This window comes from Ambystoma mexicanum, chromosome 8 (genome assembly GCF_040938575.1).
Source record: "Ambystoma mexicanum isolate Mex_15411 chromosome 8, UKY_AmexF1_1, whole genome shotgun sequence".
In the NCBI taxonomy this organism is placed as follows: Eukaryota; Metazoa; Chordata; class Amphibia; order Caudata; family Ambystomatidae; genus Ambystoma; species Ambystoma mexicanum.
This window is the reverse complement of record NC_090929.1, coordinates 946,939,895-946,957,236: the sequence shown is the minus strand read 5'-3', so window position 1 is coordinate 946,957,236 and position 17,342 is coordinate 946,939,895. Positions and strand designations below refer to the sequence as shown.

At 44.7% G+C, this 17,342-nt stretch overlaps 1 protein-coding gene across 12 annotated transcripts in view; it reads right to left on the bottom strand.

Moving 5' to 3' along the window:
• The window catches only part of ZNF362 (zinc finger protein 362), a 392,486-nt gene that overhangs the window by 318,194 nt on the left and 56,950 nt on the right, over positions 1-17,342 (bottom strand). The gene's annotated exons all lie outside the window — the stretch shown is intronic.

The following is a 17,342-nucleotide window of genomic DNA, read 5'->3' as shown; positions in this document are numbered from 1 at the left end:
TTTCCCAGAGGTCCCTTGAACGACGCCTCTGTTGCATTATATACTTAACTCCCAGGGATGTAGGAGTAGTATCGACATTATATAAAATGATACTAGCAGATACGCACCGGGATCCCCCCCCCAAGCAAAGGGCAATGGGAGCGAAAAAGCGGGGTCACTCTTGGAGATAAGCAATGGGGGAGAATATGTGCAATCACGCATACCAGGGACGTTCAGTTCAAGGCTGCAATTGATACAACTTAAGACACTCCATAGGGTATATATTTCACCAGCGTGTGCGCATGTTTGATGCAACAAAGTCTGCTGCCTTCCCGAGGTGTAGGGAGGACCAAGCGGACATAATCCATATGCTATGGGAGTATGTTGCTCTCGGCCCTTTCTGGAAGGGGGTGTTTGAGGCCGTCATGGACATATTGGGGCTGAATGTTCCACGCATAAAGCTATGTGGCATGCTGTGATGGTCTCCGGGTATACCCACAAAGAGTAGTAAGCTTCTGGCATCCTGTATGATTGTAGCTAGAAGATGTATCCTCATGAAATGGACACATTCCTCCCCCCCGGAGGTGAAAATGTGGCTGAAGGACCTACTTACGCTGTGTGATACCGATAAAGACTATGCCGCTTTGTGTGGTCTGCAGAATAGACCTAAGGACATATGGGGCCCATTGACGGCATATCTGTTGGCATAGACGAGGACATGGATGAAAGGGGGGCGGAGGGGGCTACTTCGGTAGCCGGTAATCAGAGTAGAGGGGTGTGATTGACAATCAGTGGGGGCGCCAAGAGAGTCCTAAAGGTTATGTGTAGGTAACTGTTATTTAATTGCTGGGCTTGTAATTCATTGTTGTGAAAATGACAGGGTTTGGGATGTTGATGTGAACCCGTTAAAAAAAAGTTAATAAAGAGATGTTTAAAAAATAAATAAATAATAACACAACACCTTTCACGCTCTCCCTTTACTAAATATGAAATGCTGCTTTCAAATAAATCTGATATCACTCAGACATGGGGCATCATTTTAAATACTGCATCTTTGTTAACTAGTGCATCAGTGAGCCTGGTCTGAGTGGCCATCCACAAAGCACTTATGCAACTGAGAAAAGGCCTGCTTGATGTTCCATTACACAATGATCTGATTTATTATCTGTGATGATAAAGGGAAATTACTTGCTGGATATATGGACTACCCCACTGCCCCCAAACTGTGGTAGAACGTGACAATATACCTAATGTGTATTCTGCTCAATTTGCCGAGTTATAGCTCTGACCAGGGAATGCCTATTAACTGATCAGCAAAGTGTTAACATATTCACAGAATAGGATTTTGGGATGGACTATTGTTTTGGTCAGTTTTGGAAGCAAAGATGGTTTCTCACATTATCAGGTTCCCCCATTAAAAACCATGCCTACATTCCCGCTATATGGGAAGGCATCATATTACCAAAACAAACTCTAACAGCTAGGTGTGCAGCCCACCAAACCCATTGTGATGAGGTATCAAAGGAAAATGTTTTAGTGGATGCTGCTGCTAAAGAGGAGTCTGTTTCTGGTTCTCAGGCTGAATTTGTATGAAGACAAACTGGCCAAGTGCAGATTCCACCATTCACCTCATTACAAGAACTGGCTAAAATACAAAATGCTGCTTTAGTGTTAGAAAAAGTGCTCTTGCTCTAGCCCAGGATGTCTTAGAGTGAAGCTGGAGGCCCACAAGGCTAGGCTGTGGGAGTTGGAGTTAAAGGAGGGGTTCCTTTCAGACGCTGGAATGCAGGAGAGATTCCGTGAGGTATTCGGTCCGTTTAGGGAAGCTGCAGATCGGGAAGATAGGTTCCTGCATAGAAACGCAGCAGTGCGTCAGGGAAGGCCAGAGAACAGGCACCTTACTGGCTTGGCTGATTAAAGCCAAATCCTCTAAGGCGCATGTAGCCTCAGTAACGAACCAGGATGGTGTGCCTCAGTAGATGGACAAAGGGACAATGGGGGCATTTGTTGACTTTTATAAGTCCCTCTTTTCCTCTAGGTTTACGGCAAAAAATGAAGAGAATGAGGACTACTTGGAACATGTGGGTCTGTACTGCTAGCACAGAAAGAAAGAGTCGCTGGGTAGGCAGTTAATGAAGCAAGAGGTTCTGGCGGCCATCTGAGTTCTTCCTGCTTGGAAGGCTGCTGGCCCGGATTGGATCTCGGCCCATTTCTTATAAAGCTTACACAGAACTCTTAGTTTCTCACTTGCTGCGCATTTATCAGCAGGTTACACGGGATGGGGCACAACCAGGGGCATTGAGGCAGGCGGTGGTCACCTTACTCCTAAAACCATACAAGAATGGCAACAGTTGCTCCTCCTACTGCCCGTTATCATTGATGAACTTGCACAATAAAATCCTGTACAGGGTGCTGGCTAATAAGCTCTCCCCGCTTATGCCAAAATGTGTTCTACCTGATCAAACTGGATTAATTCTAGGAAGATCTACATCATACGGGCTTTGCAGAATTTTTGGTCTTTTGTCGATCCTTGACCAACATACTCTGGTGGCCGGGGCCTTACTGGATGCCGAGAAGGCATTTGACTCCATTAAGTGGCCGTTTCTTTTGACTGTTTTGAGGCGTATGGGGATGGAAGAGGATTTTGTAAGAATGGTGGCTTTGTTATATGAGCGGCCTGTGGCATGCCTTCGGGTAAATGGTAGACTTTCTGACCCCATCACAATATAGGGGTACGTGTCAGGGATGCCCATTGTCCCCCCCTGCTATTTGCAATTGCGGTCGAGCCCTTGGCCGAACTGGTATGCTCTAAGAATATAGACAAGGGGGTGCATCTATTCATACACAAATTGGTAATCTCACAATATGCTGATTATTTGATCCTTTTTATCACAGATCCCGAGGTAAATCTGGCACCTGTCATGAGGCACATCCTGGTTTTTGGCCATTTCTCTGGGCTCCAAAGTCAACCCTTCGATTTCAGTGCTGTTCCCCATGACTAGTGGGACGGAGCAGTTCCAGGAGGATTTCAACTTCCAATGGCATGCACAATCCACTCAATTTCTGGGGGTGATTGTGGCCTGAAAACAATACGTGCTCTTTAAAACAAAATATGGGGAGAAACTGGCGCACACAGACACTACAGAGGAGGTGGATGAACCTGCCGTTGTCTCTAATATGGGAGTGTATTGATAATTAAAATGGTGATACTACCCACATTTCTCCATGTATTCCTCAATGTGGCGATCTCGATTCCAGATAAATGCTTTAAAGCACTGAAATCTGTGTTAACGAGCTTTATCTGGCAGGGGAAGCAGGCACGGGTGCGATGGGAACAGCTAGTTGCCCCTTTGGAGAGGGGCGGTCTGGTCATTCCCGACTTTGAGGTTTGCTTGACGGCAGCACAAGCATTCTTTCTTCTATACGGCTATAACCTAGTCCCAGACTGAGCACATGTGCAAATCTTACCTCCCGCAGCAGGTCTCCAGGCCTCAGAATATAGTAGAGCTCACTTGTAGCAGCTGGAAGAAAATGGAGGGAACGGCCCATAACGGGTTGCTTTACTCCCCACTTCTCCCAATTAAGCATGTCCCGAGTATTCCACTCACAGGGGAGAGGGTTTTTGTCCAATGCATGGACAGGTTGGCCCCTATATTCTGCGGGGGATATTTTCCCAAATGGGCAGTTTCTCACACTGGAGGACTTGAAGACCAAGGCCAAGGTAATGGCATTGGATGTTTTTGTGTATTTTAGACTACGGATCAGACTAAAAAAAACGGATTTGTAGACTTCCCCCGGGAACCAAAACATAGCACCAATCTTGCATGTTTTCATTGGCTCAGAGTCTAGGTCCAGAATTATCTCTAGGCTGTATGCTGCTATAATTTATGGGGGCATAGGATGCATGTGGGACTCTCAGGCTAAATGTGAGGGTGCTTTGGATGCCCCTCTGTCGGATGACACGTGGAAATACTGCTTCCAGCAAATCCGGATGGTGGCCATCAACAGCAATTTTAAGTTGATCCAGTTGTAAGTTTTTGAATCAATTTTATTTAACCCCGAAGGATATTCATAGATTTTTCCCCGAGGCTTCAGGCTCTTGTCGAAGATGCACTATACCCTTTGCAACCTTCCTACATTTGGCCTGGGTCTGGCCGAGAATCCAGGCTTTCTGGGAACAGGCGTTGGATCTGCTCTAGGGCATTGCTGGGGAACCAGTGGAGCGAACCCGGACCATGGCGCTGTTGGGATTCATGCTCAATATGCCTAAACGTGTCAGGAAATTATTGGGGCTTTTGCTGCTGCTGGCCAAAAGTAGAGTTGCCAAGTTGTGTGTGGTGGTACCGCTCTCCCTCTATTGAAAAATGGAGATCTGACATTTTATATTGTTATGAAACTGAAACATACTATGGATCTTATGTGCACCCAACATCAAAGCCAAAAGGATATTTGGGGTCTGTAGGAGTCTTACCTCCTGTCAGTTGGCAGTGGTGCATCCGATGTGGCGGATAGTCACACCTTGAGTTTGAGAATGTACACCTTATTTATCTTGATCCATATCCTTCCCCCCCCCCTTTCTGTTGCTTTTTCTCAGAGGCTTTATTGATTAGGGTATGTGGGATAGGGGTTAGGGGTTGTGATGTTGTCTGGGTGTACTATTGTATAGTTTGTTTGGTTTATCTTTTACATTTAAATAAAAAAAAAACTCTAAAACTGTTAAAAAAAAATAAGAAGAACTGAGCACAATTGTAGTATCCTGGTAGGTGATTATACCAGGAAAGGGACCAATAGTAGTTAGTCCTAGCAGGCGAGTGTTCCATAAAAGAAGACGATTTGAATAATTGTGGTTGTGTTAATAAGAAGTGTTGGAAAAAACTTGTTGATTCATTTCCGTTGGTGAACTGTTAATTGCTAAAGGTAATTGCTGTGCTATTCTGACAAAAATTGTTTCCTTTGAAGAAAAATGTTTGATGTGTTAATGATCACTTGACCTTTTGAAAAGAAGTGCTTTCCCTTACAAACTTTTGTTATGAGGAAGAAACCTTTACTTTGTCAAGCAGAAGGCTGTGGAACAGTTTTGATTTACAACCAAGCATTTGTGAAAGAAATGTGCTTTGCCAAGTAGAGGAATAGAGTGAATGGAAAAGACTTGTGCTACGTTGAACAGAACTTTGTTATTGCACAGAACTTTATTGAATCCAAACTTACTCAAGGTATTCATGACTTGATCCAGGCGACAGGGAGTACAACCCTGGTCACAAGGTGTACTTCCTAAAACCTTAAGAGTTTGAATTGTGTTATTTTTTGGAACTGACAATTGCCAAACATTATTTGTATAAATATGTTGTGTGTATTAGTTTGAGGGTCAGATACTTTTTGGACACTAGGTCAATTTTCTTTAGTTTTAGTATGCTAAACAGGGCCATCTTGATAGGCTAGGGAAAGATAGGCATTTATTTTACCCTTTTTATTTTAATAAAATGGCAACTTTTGAGAAAACTACATTGCACCTTTCTGAACCCTCACACAATGGACCATCGAAATCATTGCCCTGAAGAAAACATATTTCTAGTCATTGTATTAAGCAATTAAAAGGACAGTCTGCATTGGCCTGGTTCCCATGAATAAAATATTGTAAAAGGCATGAACTTGTGAAATAAATGTGGTTGGTCAAGAGGCATAACACGTGGGGATTGTGGGAGTACAGAAACTACTCTACCGTTTTATGTTTCATCTTTAGCATGTACAACAGTCATAAAAGAAGGCAGTAGCTTTAAAACACATTTGTATGAATCCTTAGCCCATGATAAATGTTGACTGGTAGTGTGTATTGGCACCAGTAAGCAGTGTGGGTCAGACATCTTGCAGCAGGATGTGGGACCCTTATTTGTGAATAGAAAAGCCCAGGGTTCCAGACATCAGACAAGGCAGCAGGTAGCCCTTGTGGTGAACTCCGAGACAGGACGCTCTCTGAAGGAATTATGGCACGTGGCTGGTGGCCATCACTGTTTTTCGTACTGGCTGTCTACAAGGGGGAAATTTGCTCCCTGAAGTTAGGGAATGCATCTTCTCAAGAGAGGCTTCTTTAGGTCAACAGAAGTAATAATTGTAAACCCACAGTCTGCATTTTATTGCAATGTAATAAACACACTCCACTTCTTGCTATAATTTTCAAATGAATTGGTCTATATTTTCTTCCACAGTATGAAGGTATAGCGATCATATACCATACACTTGAGAAAATGGAAAAGGGAAGAGTCAATCGGAGTATCCATTCATTTTTTTTAAAATAATTGACAATAGCCATGACGAGAACCTTTTTTCTAGTCAAGGTACAACTATACACTGAGGTGAAGGCCACATAAGTATGGGCTGTACTTGTGCACTCAGCACTGCAAATCTCTGCATAGGAGGGTATGAACAGATACCATCCAGTCTCCCAAAAATGTGTAAAAGAGCATCCACATCTACCACAAAGTTCATCATGTGTATAATAAGAAATGATATTGGAGTTTCTGGACTTGCCTATTAAAAACAAGATGGGGAGAAGTTATACCACTTTATTCACCGAAATGATGGATACAAACACTGTCTTATACTTTTAAAGCCATCGTCCATGGAGTTTAATAAGAGAACTACCATTTGGATAGCTCCCATGGTTCTGGAGCAACTGTACCAAGAAGAGTGATATAATAAATCCAGGCTATAATAAATCCAGGCTATTAATGTACACGTTTAAAAATTGCAGCAACCCAAAACCCATCATAAATATTCCATGGAAGAGAGCACAGCACTATGACGAACTCTATTACGTACAGGGTCCAAAGAACGGAAGGACAGATTGTATGTGTAACTACATACTGTTCACTCAGACAGGGTCCCAACCCGGTCATGGGGGATGAGGACCCCTCTCTCTGCGAGGCCTACTAGGGTTTTCACCAAAGCCAGTCCTGTCTCTGTGTGGGAGTTACGAGGGCCCTGGTCCTGTCCATTCTACCTGTGCCTATGTGACTGAAATGAGTTCCAACCGTTCTTGCCCAATATCTGTATTGCACAAAGTCAGCCACTTTCTCTGTGTTTGTCGCATAGGACTTCATCACCCAGAGTGCTTGGCAGTGGAGGAATGAACAACTCAACAGCGAGAGAGGCAGGTAGTAACTATCGACCAGCGGAGCAATCTGCAGATCTGACCAGCGATTACAGCGCTTCACGTGAAACAGACTGACATTTCTTTTACCTTCACATGGGCAGTGCAGCAGACTGCATATCAAGCCAGCACAGACGCTCAATAACACATGAAATGATGAATGGAGTGGTAGCTATACCAGTCGGGCACGGCAATAGCTCAGGTCGGGCCCAAATAGGAACTGGAACTTGGAAGGTCGTTTCAGTGGGCCGGCATTACCCAATGCCGGCGGACCAATATACGACGAGGAGCAGGGCTAAAACCCCTGTTTATGCCTTTGCTTAACTGGAACATCTCCCCTGGGGGAAAAAAAGCCAACAGATGGCCCAGGGATTCAGCAGAGGGAGAGAACCAATAGAGGGGGAAATGGAGAGGATAAAAAAGGGGTACAAGAAACAGTGCAGAAGAGCGTGGAGAAGGATTGCTGAAGGAGTGTGCAATGTGAGATATTGGTTGGTGGGAGAAAGTGGTGCTTGGGTTGAAGTGTGCCTGCAAAGGTTTTACTGTGATTAAAAAGAGAAGCTGAAATGTTCAAAGGGGAAAAGACAAAGTTATTTTACCGAAAATAACTTTTGGTTTCTCTCCCCCGAACATTTCAGACTATCCCCTTGCCCACCAGTAAGTACTCATCAGTTACTTACTGGCGGGCGGCACACCTCCAACATCCCTCTGCAACACCGCCCACCATCCCCTTACTTACTGGTGGGCGGCACACCTCCAACATCCCTCTGCAACACCGGTTCCGTTCACTTGTGCGTATGGGAACTGGCGCTGCAGTGTCTGCTTTTCCTTTTTTTCAAAATCTTTATTGAGACGTGAGCAGGGGACGCCCCCGTTCACATTACAGTGAACAAGAGTGCGGGGGACACTCCCCATGGCCCTTACTCCCCTTCTTCACTGTAATGCAAAATGGGAGATTTGGTCAAAATTATCGGGCATACGTGATTTTCATCCGGCCGAAATTCAGTCAACTCTCCTATTCGTTTTTTTGCCCTGGTCTTTTTGAGTCTTTCCCCTGCAAAGGTGTGGGAGTGAGGTCAATAGAGAAGGAGAGAGAGAGAGAGGGAGGGAGGGAGGGAGGGACGGAGGGAGGGAGGGAGGGAGAGGGTGTGACAGAGTGAGTGGAATGTGAGGGGGAGAGCTGTTGTAGAGAGGCGAAAACAGTAGAGGGGAAGAGTCCTTGTAGAAGGGGGAGGAGAAGTGAGAAAGAGAACATCAGAGGGACAGAGGGGAAGAGCGAGAGAGACAAAGGGGTGGAGCGGAGTAGAACATTGTGGTTACGAGTGCCATAAAGGAGTGAGGGACGTCATCTGTTCGTGTAATAACTATTGTGGGACGCAAGTTAGGATGCATGTAGATTGCTCCAAGAGGGAGACAGATAGAAAGGGTGTTTGCCCTTAGGCCTTCACAACCAGCCAGGCAGGCATTAGACAGTAGTGATTACTGCTCTCTAATGATGATACTAGGGTTAAGGAATGCCTGGGTTAGGGAGGGAATGGCCCAGTGGAGAGGAGACAAAGACAGCACTTGGTAAGCCCCTTCTCAAATCCTTCAATAAAAACCCTTAAACCATCTTCGAGGCTTGATGTGTTCTTGAAGACATCTGTGACATACATTAACAATAAAGTAAACCAACTGAAAATGAAGAATTAACATTTTGTGAAAGACCATGTAAAAAAGAAATAAATAAAAATCACAGTTTGTTGCCAAAATTGGAAACAACATCAAAACAGACAAACCCAAACAGATCAAAATGGAGCCATTTGTTCAGAGAAACACCAATTTTGGGGCCATTTTGCATGCAGACACATTGCACTAGAAGTAGTGGTGGAGTGCTTCAGTGCCTCCTTCCTCCATTGTACTCAGCAATAGAATGGACTGATCAGCTTTTTATTTTTATTTTATTTACCTTTTGCATTTGTAGCACTGTCACACTGATCCATTTCATAGAACACTTTCTTCTCAAAAATAGGAACAGTTTTATCTTTCAGATTGGCCTTTGTTTTTCTGACTATAAAGCAAGGATATTTAAATTACACTTTTGTCGTGATTTTGGAGAGGGTAAAGGCCAAAAGTTATATCAAGCTATCCTTAAATAACTCCTCTTATAAGCAATGACAAAGCAAATACTATGAATTATTTTTAAGGCGTTCAGAATTGAGATGTGTTGCAGCTCTGGTTTGAAAAATGTGTGAACCAAAGGCAACCCAAATTTACTGTTCCAATCATCAAGGAACATAAGGATTGACTGCACATCCACACATTTTTCCCTCCTGAGTCGATGCAAAAGCACAATAAGGGCCACTGTGAGATGCTAGAAGAGTCTCCAAAGAGGTTGGTTTGTTTTATTTTAAATGGGACAGGACAAGCAATTATCAGATTGGGCTGCTATACGTAAATTATGACAGCACTTGCCCTTTAGAAAAGGGATGCAACTTTAAAAGCACTTTTCCCGAATTTCTCAGAACGGGGGCCATACAGGAATGTGGCAGTAAGGATAACTCTCAGCAGGGCAAACATATCTTAAATTAAGTAGCACTACAACTTCTGCGAAAGGCTGGTAAAACCTTAATGGCACCGTTCAAGAATGTATTTGTAGGTCTGCTATAATTCTTTTTTTTTTTAAACGGTATACAACGAGTACGTCTCAAGACGGCCTATTCTTCTAGTGGCAAAGAACCCGCATTATCCTGCACAACTGACATGACAGTACCATCTCATTGCAGTAGATCTGCTATACTTCTTTTAAATGTACAGTACAAGCACTTTTCAGATGGATTGAAATTCTTGTAATGAACTAGGACCAGTATTTATTAGCAGTACCGTCATACTCTAATCAGTCCTTTCAATGGCAAAGTACAATCATTCATTACGGTCAACAGACTGCAAAAGGACTGAATGTGCACAGCGTTTGAAGTCCTTTCTTAATCTTCTGAGCAGTAACGCTAGCTTTGCTGTACGAGACTTCAGCCCACTGCATTTACAAACGAACTCCTTTTGCCCCCTCTTCTCCCACATCTTTGAATTGATGGCACTGCCCACAACCCTACTAGCCAGTCAGCGGCATTGGGTGGATTACAAATCACCAGATTTCTACATAGCACCAACTTTCCAAACATCAATAAGGCTGCGCTGTCTTCCATGTGTTGGACACTTCCATAGGCTTATGAAACTTCTAGAAACAGACCTCCTAGAACCTCTACATGTCATTTGATTTACCTGCTTCAGGGATCTAATTAGAACATGCAGGCCACAGGATACAAATCCTGCTGAAACAGATCAGCTGATCAAGTATCTGTTACAAAGATGTGTGTGGTGCAAGTCACAGATGTATTTATTTTATTTATTGAGCACTGTAAAGTCCTTATACAGCAAGACATTGTGTTTTAAACCACCCACAGGGCAAGTGAAGGAAAATGGGACAAAGGAATAAAATACAATAATGAACAGGATAGAGGTGGTCCTACTAGGCCTTGTGAGCATACGGATCGATCGTGAAAGTGCAGGAAGGGGGGGTTAAGTGCTAAGGAAATTCCAGGGGTGGTGGGGATGCCATAGGTTAACTTGCCGGGTACCGATAAAGTGCTAGTCAGAGGTCGCATAGAAAGAATGGTCATCTGCCAAGAAGTGCAGTCCTGTGAGGAACACAGGCCAGTGGGTGCCCAAGGGCAAGTGCAGGGAGTAGGAGGGGCTGCAGCCGATAGGACGGCCATGAATTCCAGCTGAGCAAAGTGATAATTCCAGCAGGATAGTAGTGGTGGTTCTCTGCAGAGCTACGGTGATGTAGTAGTGTGTTAAGTAGTTTAGCTGAAATTATTTTATTATATATTTCCAAATGTTCCAATCATTTTAATAGAACAGTACCATAATTTCACATCAGGGCTACTATACAGTTTTAGCACCTCACTCGGACGATTTACTTTTAGTAAGTTTGCTGTGCTGGGGGGGGCGGGTGGCTTGACGTCATGGCGGTCGGTCTGGCTCGGTGAGAGCTCCCGACTGGTGCCACGCATCCAGCTAATATTCCCTGGTGAAAATGTGATTTGCGATTTATTGAAGCAGATCCTGGGTCCCCTTCCCTTGGGGCTCAGATGGCCTGATTTGGGGTGTCCTGGATCGCTCAATTTTCCGGGCTTATGTGGCTGCGGAGTGAGTCGCGTTGTTATTCAACAAAATGGTGCCGGAGCCTCCGAACTGAGAACGTCGGCGCTCCTGCATGTTTTGGGATCCCCGTATCTCAAGCCACCTGACGGAGCAAAAGACTGCCCTCCACTTCATCCAGAGGCGCGCACGGCCCGCGCCAAAGTCATCTGGTGGGGAGTCTGGACCACGGGAGCCGTTCTGCCTTGCCTGAACAACATCATTTCTCTGGGGCTGGAAAGACGTGCCTCTTCATAAACGAAGCAGCAGTTACTCGATCAGGAGGTCGTCATCACCCCGGCGCCCATAGCCCCCCGACGAGAGGGGGTGGCAAGATCCGGCTCCCCAAGCATTTGCTGCAGGCCACTGCCCCCGAGTCCGGCTCATCTGGGAGGTAGCCCCAACCGACGGAGGTAAGGCAGCCCTACCTCCTGCTGTACGCTCCACTGGGGTTCCTTCCCGCTTGCTTGGGAAGCGTTTCCTCGGAGGCCCGACGGCAGGGCCCTGTACTGGGAGGTGGCCCGCTTCCCAGGTCTGCAAGCATCCGCCCGTATTTTCCACTGCGTCTCAGACACCCTTCACCCGGGAAAGCCCCCACGGCACCGGAGGACCTTCTAACAGCCCGGATCAATGAACCTTTAATTTTGGGAGCTGATAAGGCTCTCTTCGCCAATAACATTGACTTACATCTGGCGCTCTGGCGCCAAGCTCCTCGGCCCCAGTGGCAGGTGTCCTCGTATACCCTGAGCCTTTCTACAGCTAGGGCCCACCTAGGAGCCTGAGTCCTCTGCCCTGGCCTTCACAGCGCCAGCCATATCTCCGATCCTTCACCTATATTAGACCTCAGCTAGCCAGTCAAACATCCCGGCCGGCCAGGGGTGCCAATCTTACAGCGTTGGACACAGCAGCCTATCTGAGGAGATTCTCACCCACACCAGCTATGCTTACCTAACGGAGTTCCTCTCGATAGGGGAAATACAAGGAGGCTAGAGGGCTCACAAACACCGGGGAACCCACCCGACCCAGGGCCCGTGCCCTCGCCTAGTTTTCTTGACCCCCAACAGCACAGTGGAATACTGACCCGTGGGCTGTGGGAGCAGTCTTTCGTACATGATGGCCAAGAAGTCGTCCAAACAGACAGACATTGCAGCACTGCTGCTGACCCCTGCAGCGAAAAGGCCCCGAGGGGACAACCCAGATGCAACTGAAGCAAATATTGAGGTCGCCCGCAGGGAACCAAGCCCGGATGCCTCATCCCAGGAAGTCACAAAATCCTCTCAGCCCTTACGAAAGAGTTTCAGAGAGACACTGAAGAGGTCAAGAGCAAAAATCACAGTCCTGGACAAACAGGTTGGAGAGCTGGAAACGAGGACAGCAGAGATGGAAACCACCCTCTACGAGATTGAGAGGGGTGTGGATAGACTGGCTGCACTGGAAGCCAGGTGTGAAGCCCTTGAACTCAAGCAGGACGACGCTGAGAACCGCTCCTGCTGCAACAATATATGCTTGAGAGGGATCCCTACCACCATTCCAGATGCAGACTTAGAGCGTTAAGTTTGCGACCTCTTTCACTTCATATTAACCCTGCCCGACTCCGACACCCCCCACCCCTGCCCCCACCCCCGCCTTGTGATCGACAGGGTTCACAGAACAAGAACAAGACCGAATACAACCACCCCGCAGGACGTCCTCGCTAGATTGCATTACTTTAAAGTTAAAGAAGAAATTACGCAAGAAGCCAGAAGCTCTCCCTGCACACGCTTCAGGGACGCCTCCATCTCCTTGTATCAGGACCCCGCAACGATTACACTATCGAAAAGAAAAGCTTTGGGAACAGTCAAGGAGCGGCTGAGGGAGAAAAGAACCTCATATCACTGGGGCTATGCCACCTCCCTGACCTTCTCCTGGGATGGCACCGTCTGCCATATACACAATGTACACGAAGCCGAGAAGCTGCTGAACCCGCAGGAGGGGGAAGGAGCCCCTGATGGAAACTCACCTTCCAGGCAAGAGGAACTACATGACTCATCGATCCTGGTCTCGAGTGGAGAAGAGATGCCGCAGGATCAGGGGACTCCCCACTCAAAAGGAAAGCGGCCCAGTAACAACTGATAGAGCGGGGCCTTCTTAGATGCCGGGCCTCAATACTCGAAACCCTTGCCGGGATCCATTGCCACAATCCTCTGTTACAGATGTAGTGCCCCGGGGAGGTACAACCTGCCCATCATACATTAAGTTTTCACCGCTTTAACAGCAGAGGCCCAACTGCCTCCACACCAGTCGGCTGCATTGACCCAGCCGGAGGCCCCGTTGGTCAAAGGCTGGCCTGGATTACCATGTTTTGTTCTCTACAAGGGGGAGTGGGGAGGGAACCGGGGAGCGACTTGAGCCATCAATGAAGGGAACTAATCTATCAACACACACTTTGGCTTTACGGCATGAAGGTGGGGAGGGCAATCTCCGAAATCCGCAAACAGGGCTGGCCTGGATGACGACTCTCACTAAGGATCTCACCATGGTCACATGGAACGTCCAAGGCCTGAACTCTCCCAGGAAATGCAAGTCAGTGGAACACCGCCTAGGCCAACTCACAGCTGATAGTGTGCCTACAAGAAACCCATCTACTAGCTCCGGACGAGCAACGAATCAGCAACCGACGTTATCCTAAGAGGTAGTTCACCTCCTCAGGTCAGAAGAAGAGCTGGGTGGCAATCCTTCTCAGCCAATCAGCAGTCCTATCAAATGTCACAGTCAAGCGTGACCCAGGGGGCAGGTTTCTGCTGCTCAAAAGCCTCCTGGTCGAGCTCCCAATCACTATTGCAGAGATATACTGCCCGAATGACGGCCAGGACCGCTTTCTACACAAGATCCTCCAGACTATAACCACCTTCGCGGAAGGCAAGCTACTGATGGTGGGAGGGGGGACTTCAATCTCACTCCAGACCCCAGAGTTGACAAGACTCTTCCGCCAGAAACTGGGGGTGTTTCCACAGCAAGAATACCCGGCATAGTCCATGAAAGTCACACCCTGGGGAAACGGAATGCCCATCCTTGGTGGCATGAGGCGTTGCAGCAAAGGTACCGTAACCGTGATCTTTCTCTGAATAAATTCAAGCGTTCACAATCAGCCACTAAATGTTACAAGTTGGTGCAACGTTTCAAGTTGTAAACTGCTTGCCTGGTATAAAAAAAGTCACCCGCCCCCTGGAGTCCTCCGTATAACCACATCACACTACATCACACTATTTCTTACTCACCAAGAGTACATTAATTGCTAGTCTATCACTATCAGCGAGTGCAGACGAGTTCTCAAGAGACACAAAGAAGAAATGTTGAAACATTTTAGGAATGACATATACACTTAGGAAATTGAATTTCAGGTTTGGTCTTTTAGATCCAGAAAGAACGCCACCTAACTAAACTAAATCTTTTCTGGAACTGGATGGTTTTTTCCGGTACCCTCAAGAGTTAAGTCCTGATCATATGGCTACATCTGCACCACTCAATTCTGACAATTTACCAAGTTTTTTCTCAATGATAAAATCTTCTTAATCAACGTCTACCCACAAAAGATGGCTGAGAGCAAGGCACTCAAAATGTCATTCTTTCGGGTTAAGAAATGCGCCGGATATTAATTTCAATAACAACCAAGGCTTTGAGAAAGGCAGGGATAAAAATAAATACAATTAAATCACTGGAGGTCCTTCAGGCTGTGATTACTGGGAAACATGGTTTTCTTTAGTATTGTTAATTAGTTGCCACGTTTGGTAACTTTTTATTATTGTACACAGATTACAGAGCTCCAGAGTTATGCAGCCTTCTTGATGACTCCTACGCCAACAAGCAGGGATTTTGAAGGGCCTGGACAATGTCTTTCAGGTGCAGTTCGGTTGAGGAGAGGAGGAATGCTGGTGGTGGTGGTGCAAGCACGGCACTTCCTCGCAATGAGAGTGATCTCTGCATTGAGAGCTTGGCCTGCAGCACACACCACTGGGCCGATGCAGCATTAAGACATTGATTAATTTCTGTTTATAGAAGATACAAGCAATAGAGACGGTAAACTGTCCAATGGTTAGATTCCACATCACTACCCCGGAACATAATATTTATAAACCAAGTGTTTTCCAGTCTGGAATTGGAGGAATTTGAAATCAAAACTATTCAGAATTAACTTGCCAATTTAATAATTTGTGGGGAATTTAATCAAATATTTGATATTTCATTAGATAGTAAATCCAAAGCATGTTTGTCAATTCAAAAACTAGGAACGAAATGTTGCACTTTAAAGTAAGCCTAATGATACATGGTGCCTTGCCAATTCTTATTTAACTGATTTTCTTTTTTTCTAAGGTTCATGAGTGAGCTTTCCTTAGTGACCATATTTATGCTACCAAATCTCGGTTATACTCTTTCCTTATATAATGGACCACTTCTAATGTCCAACCATGCACCCATTAGAACAACCTCGGATTTATACCACAGTAGGAAAAAAGGAAGGTGGTGGAGATTATTTAAAGACCTACATTTCATTCAAAGAATTATGAAGAATGTGAAAGAATTACATGATGAATTCTTCACCTTTAATGCACTCCAAGAATACCCGAAATAATTTGATGGCTTTAATAGATCATTGAATGGTCTTATTATTATAAATATGGTGACCAAAAAAAGAACATTTGTGAACGTTTGCCAAATTAAAGAATTTGAAACTAATCTTTATGATAGCCCTTATTGAAAAACATTAAGAAACTGGGTTTCAAACAAATTCAATGTAATCAATTATTACATGCAATCATGTGGTACTCTTCTATGTATCAAGGACAAAGATCATGTAAAAGGATGTAAAGCAAGAAAACATCTGGCTAATTATGTTAAGCTTAGGAAGGAAAGATCCAAAATGAAGGTGGTACTCAACTCTCGAATGATACACATTTCTGAAAGCACAATTTTCAAAGGCTTTTATATGAATCTATATACTCCTGAAATTTTGTGCAATTTACCCTTAATAATTAATTACCTTAAAAGTCTTAACATTCCTAATCTATATCCTTTAGTTTTGACCCCTTTGGAGAGGACTCAAAAGGGGTCAAATCCTTTTGGCCTCATCTGTCCGCCTTTTGGCCTCAACAAGGAGAAAAAACCCAGATCCGGGACGGTTACAGATTTCCTTTTTTTACATGTTTAAGGATTTCCCAATTCTTAAGCTTTTAAAGAAGACATTAATATTAAAGGTCTTTCTAAATGCACTTTTGGGGAGGCTATTATTGTCCTTCAGAGAAAAAGAGAAAAATCCACTTTATATTAAAAACTAGAGAGACTTGGCACCTAAAAGATATCATATTGGCCTTCAAGTTATTTTGGATGAGTAATGATGCGGACATCGGAGATGGAGGAATGAGACTGGGAGGCCCATCAGCTGTCTATTGTCTCAATATCAGAGGTGGTATAAGATGTCAAAAGCTGGGCAAGCTGTTGGATGGTTTGTCTTGCCTCAGCCCATGTCCTTTTTTTGTAATATTAGGATGTTATTTGAGAATGCCCACGATATACTCGACTGATTTTCATGTCATGATGGCAAGTATCAAATATAAATGTAATACAAAAACAAAAAACTATAGGCCTAGCTATTCAATTGAAACTGAATGCATGTTTTATGCTAAGAGTCTGTCAAATGGATTGAAAAGGTTAATTCCTAAATTGGTTGGGGTACATCAAAATGGCTTTGTGAAGAATAGAATCCCATTGCTAGAATATTTTTAATAACATATTCTATGGTTTCCTCAAACCACTTCGCCTACTTTTACCCCTTTTCTTATTTCCTACACAAGAGCCTCTTCCATTGTTCATTGAATAAAAGACACTTATGGAATTTATGTTATTGTTTTTCAAATTAAATTATCTGCTTAAGCAGATATTTTACCTTATTTATCCAATCAATATGTATCAATTTCTTCCCATTTTCAGGTTATTTACTATTCCTAGGTATCATGTTGCAAATTTAACTAGAATAAATGTGGTAAATTATCATTAACCTCAA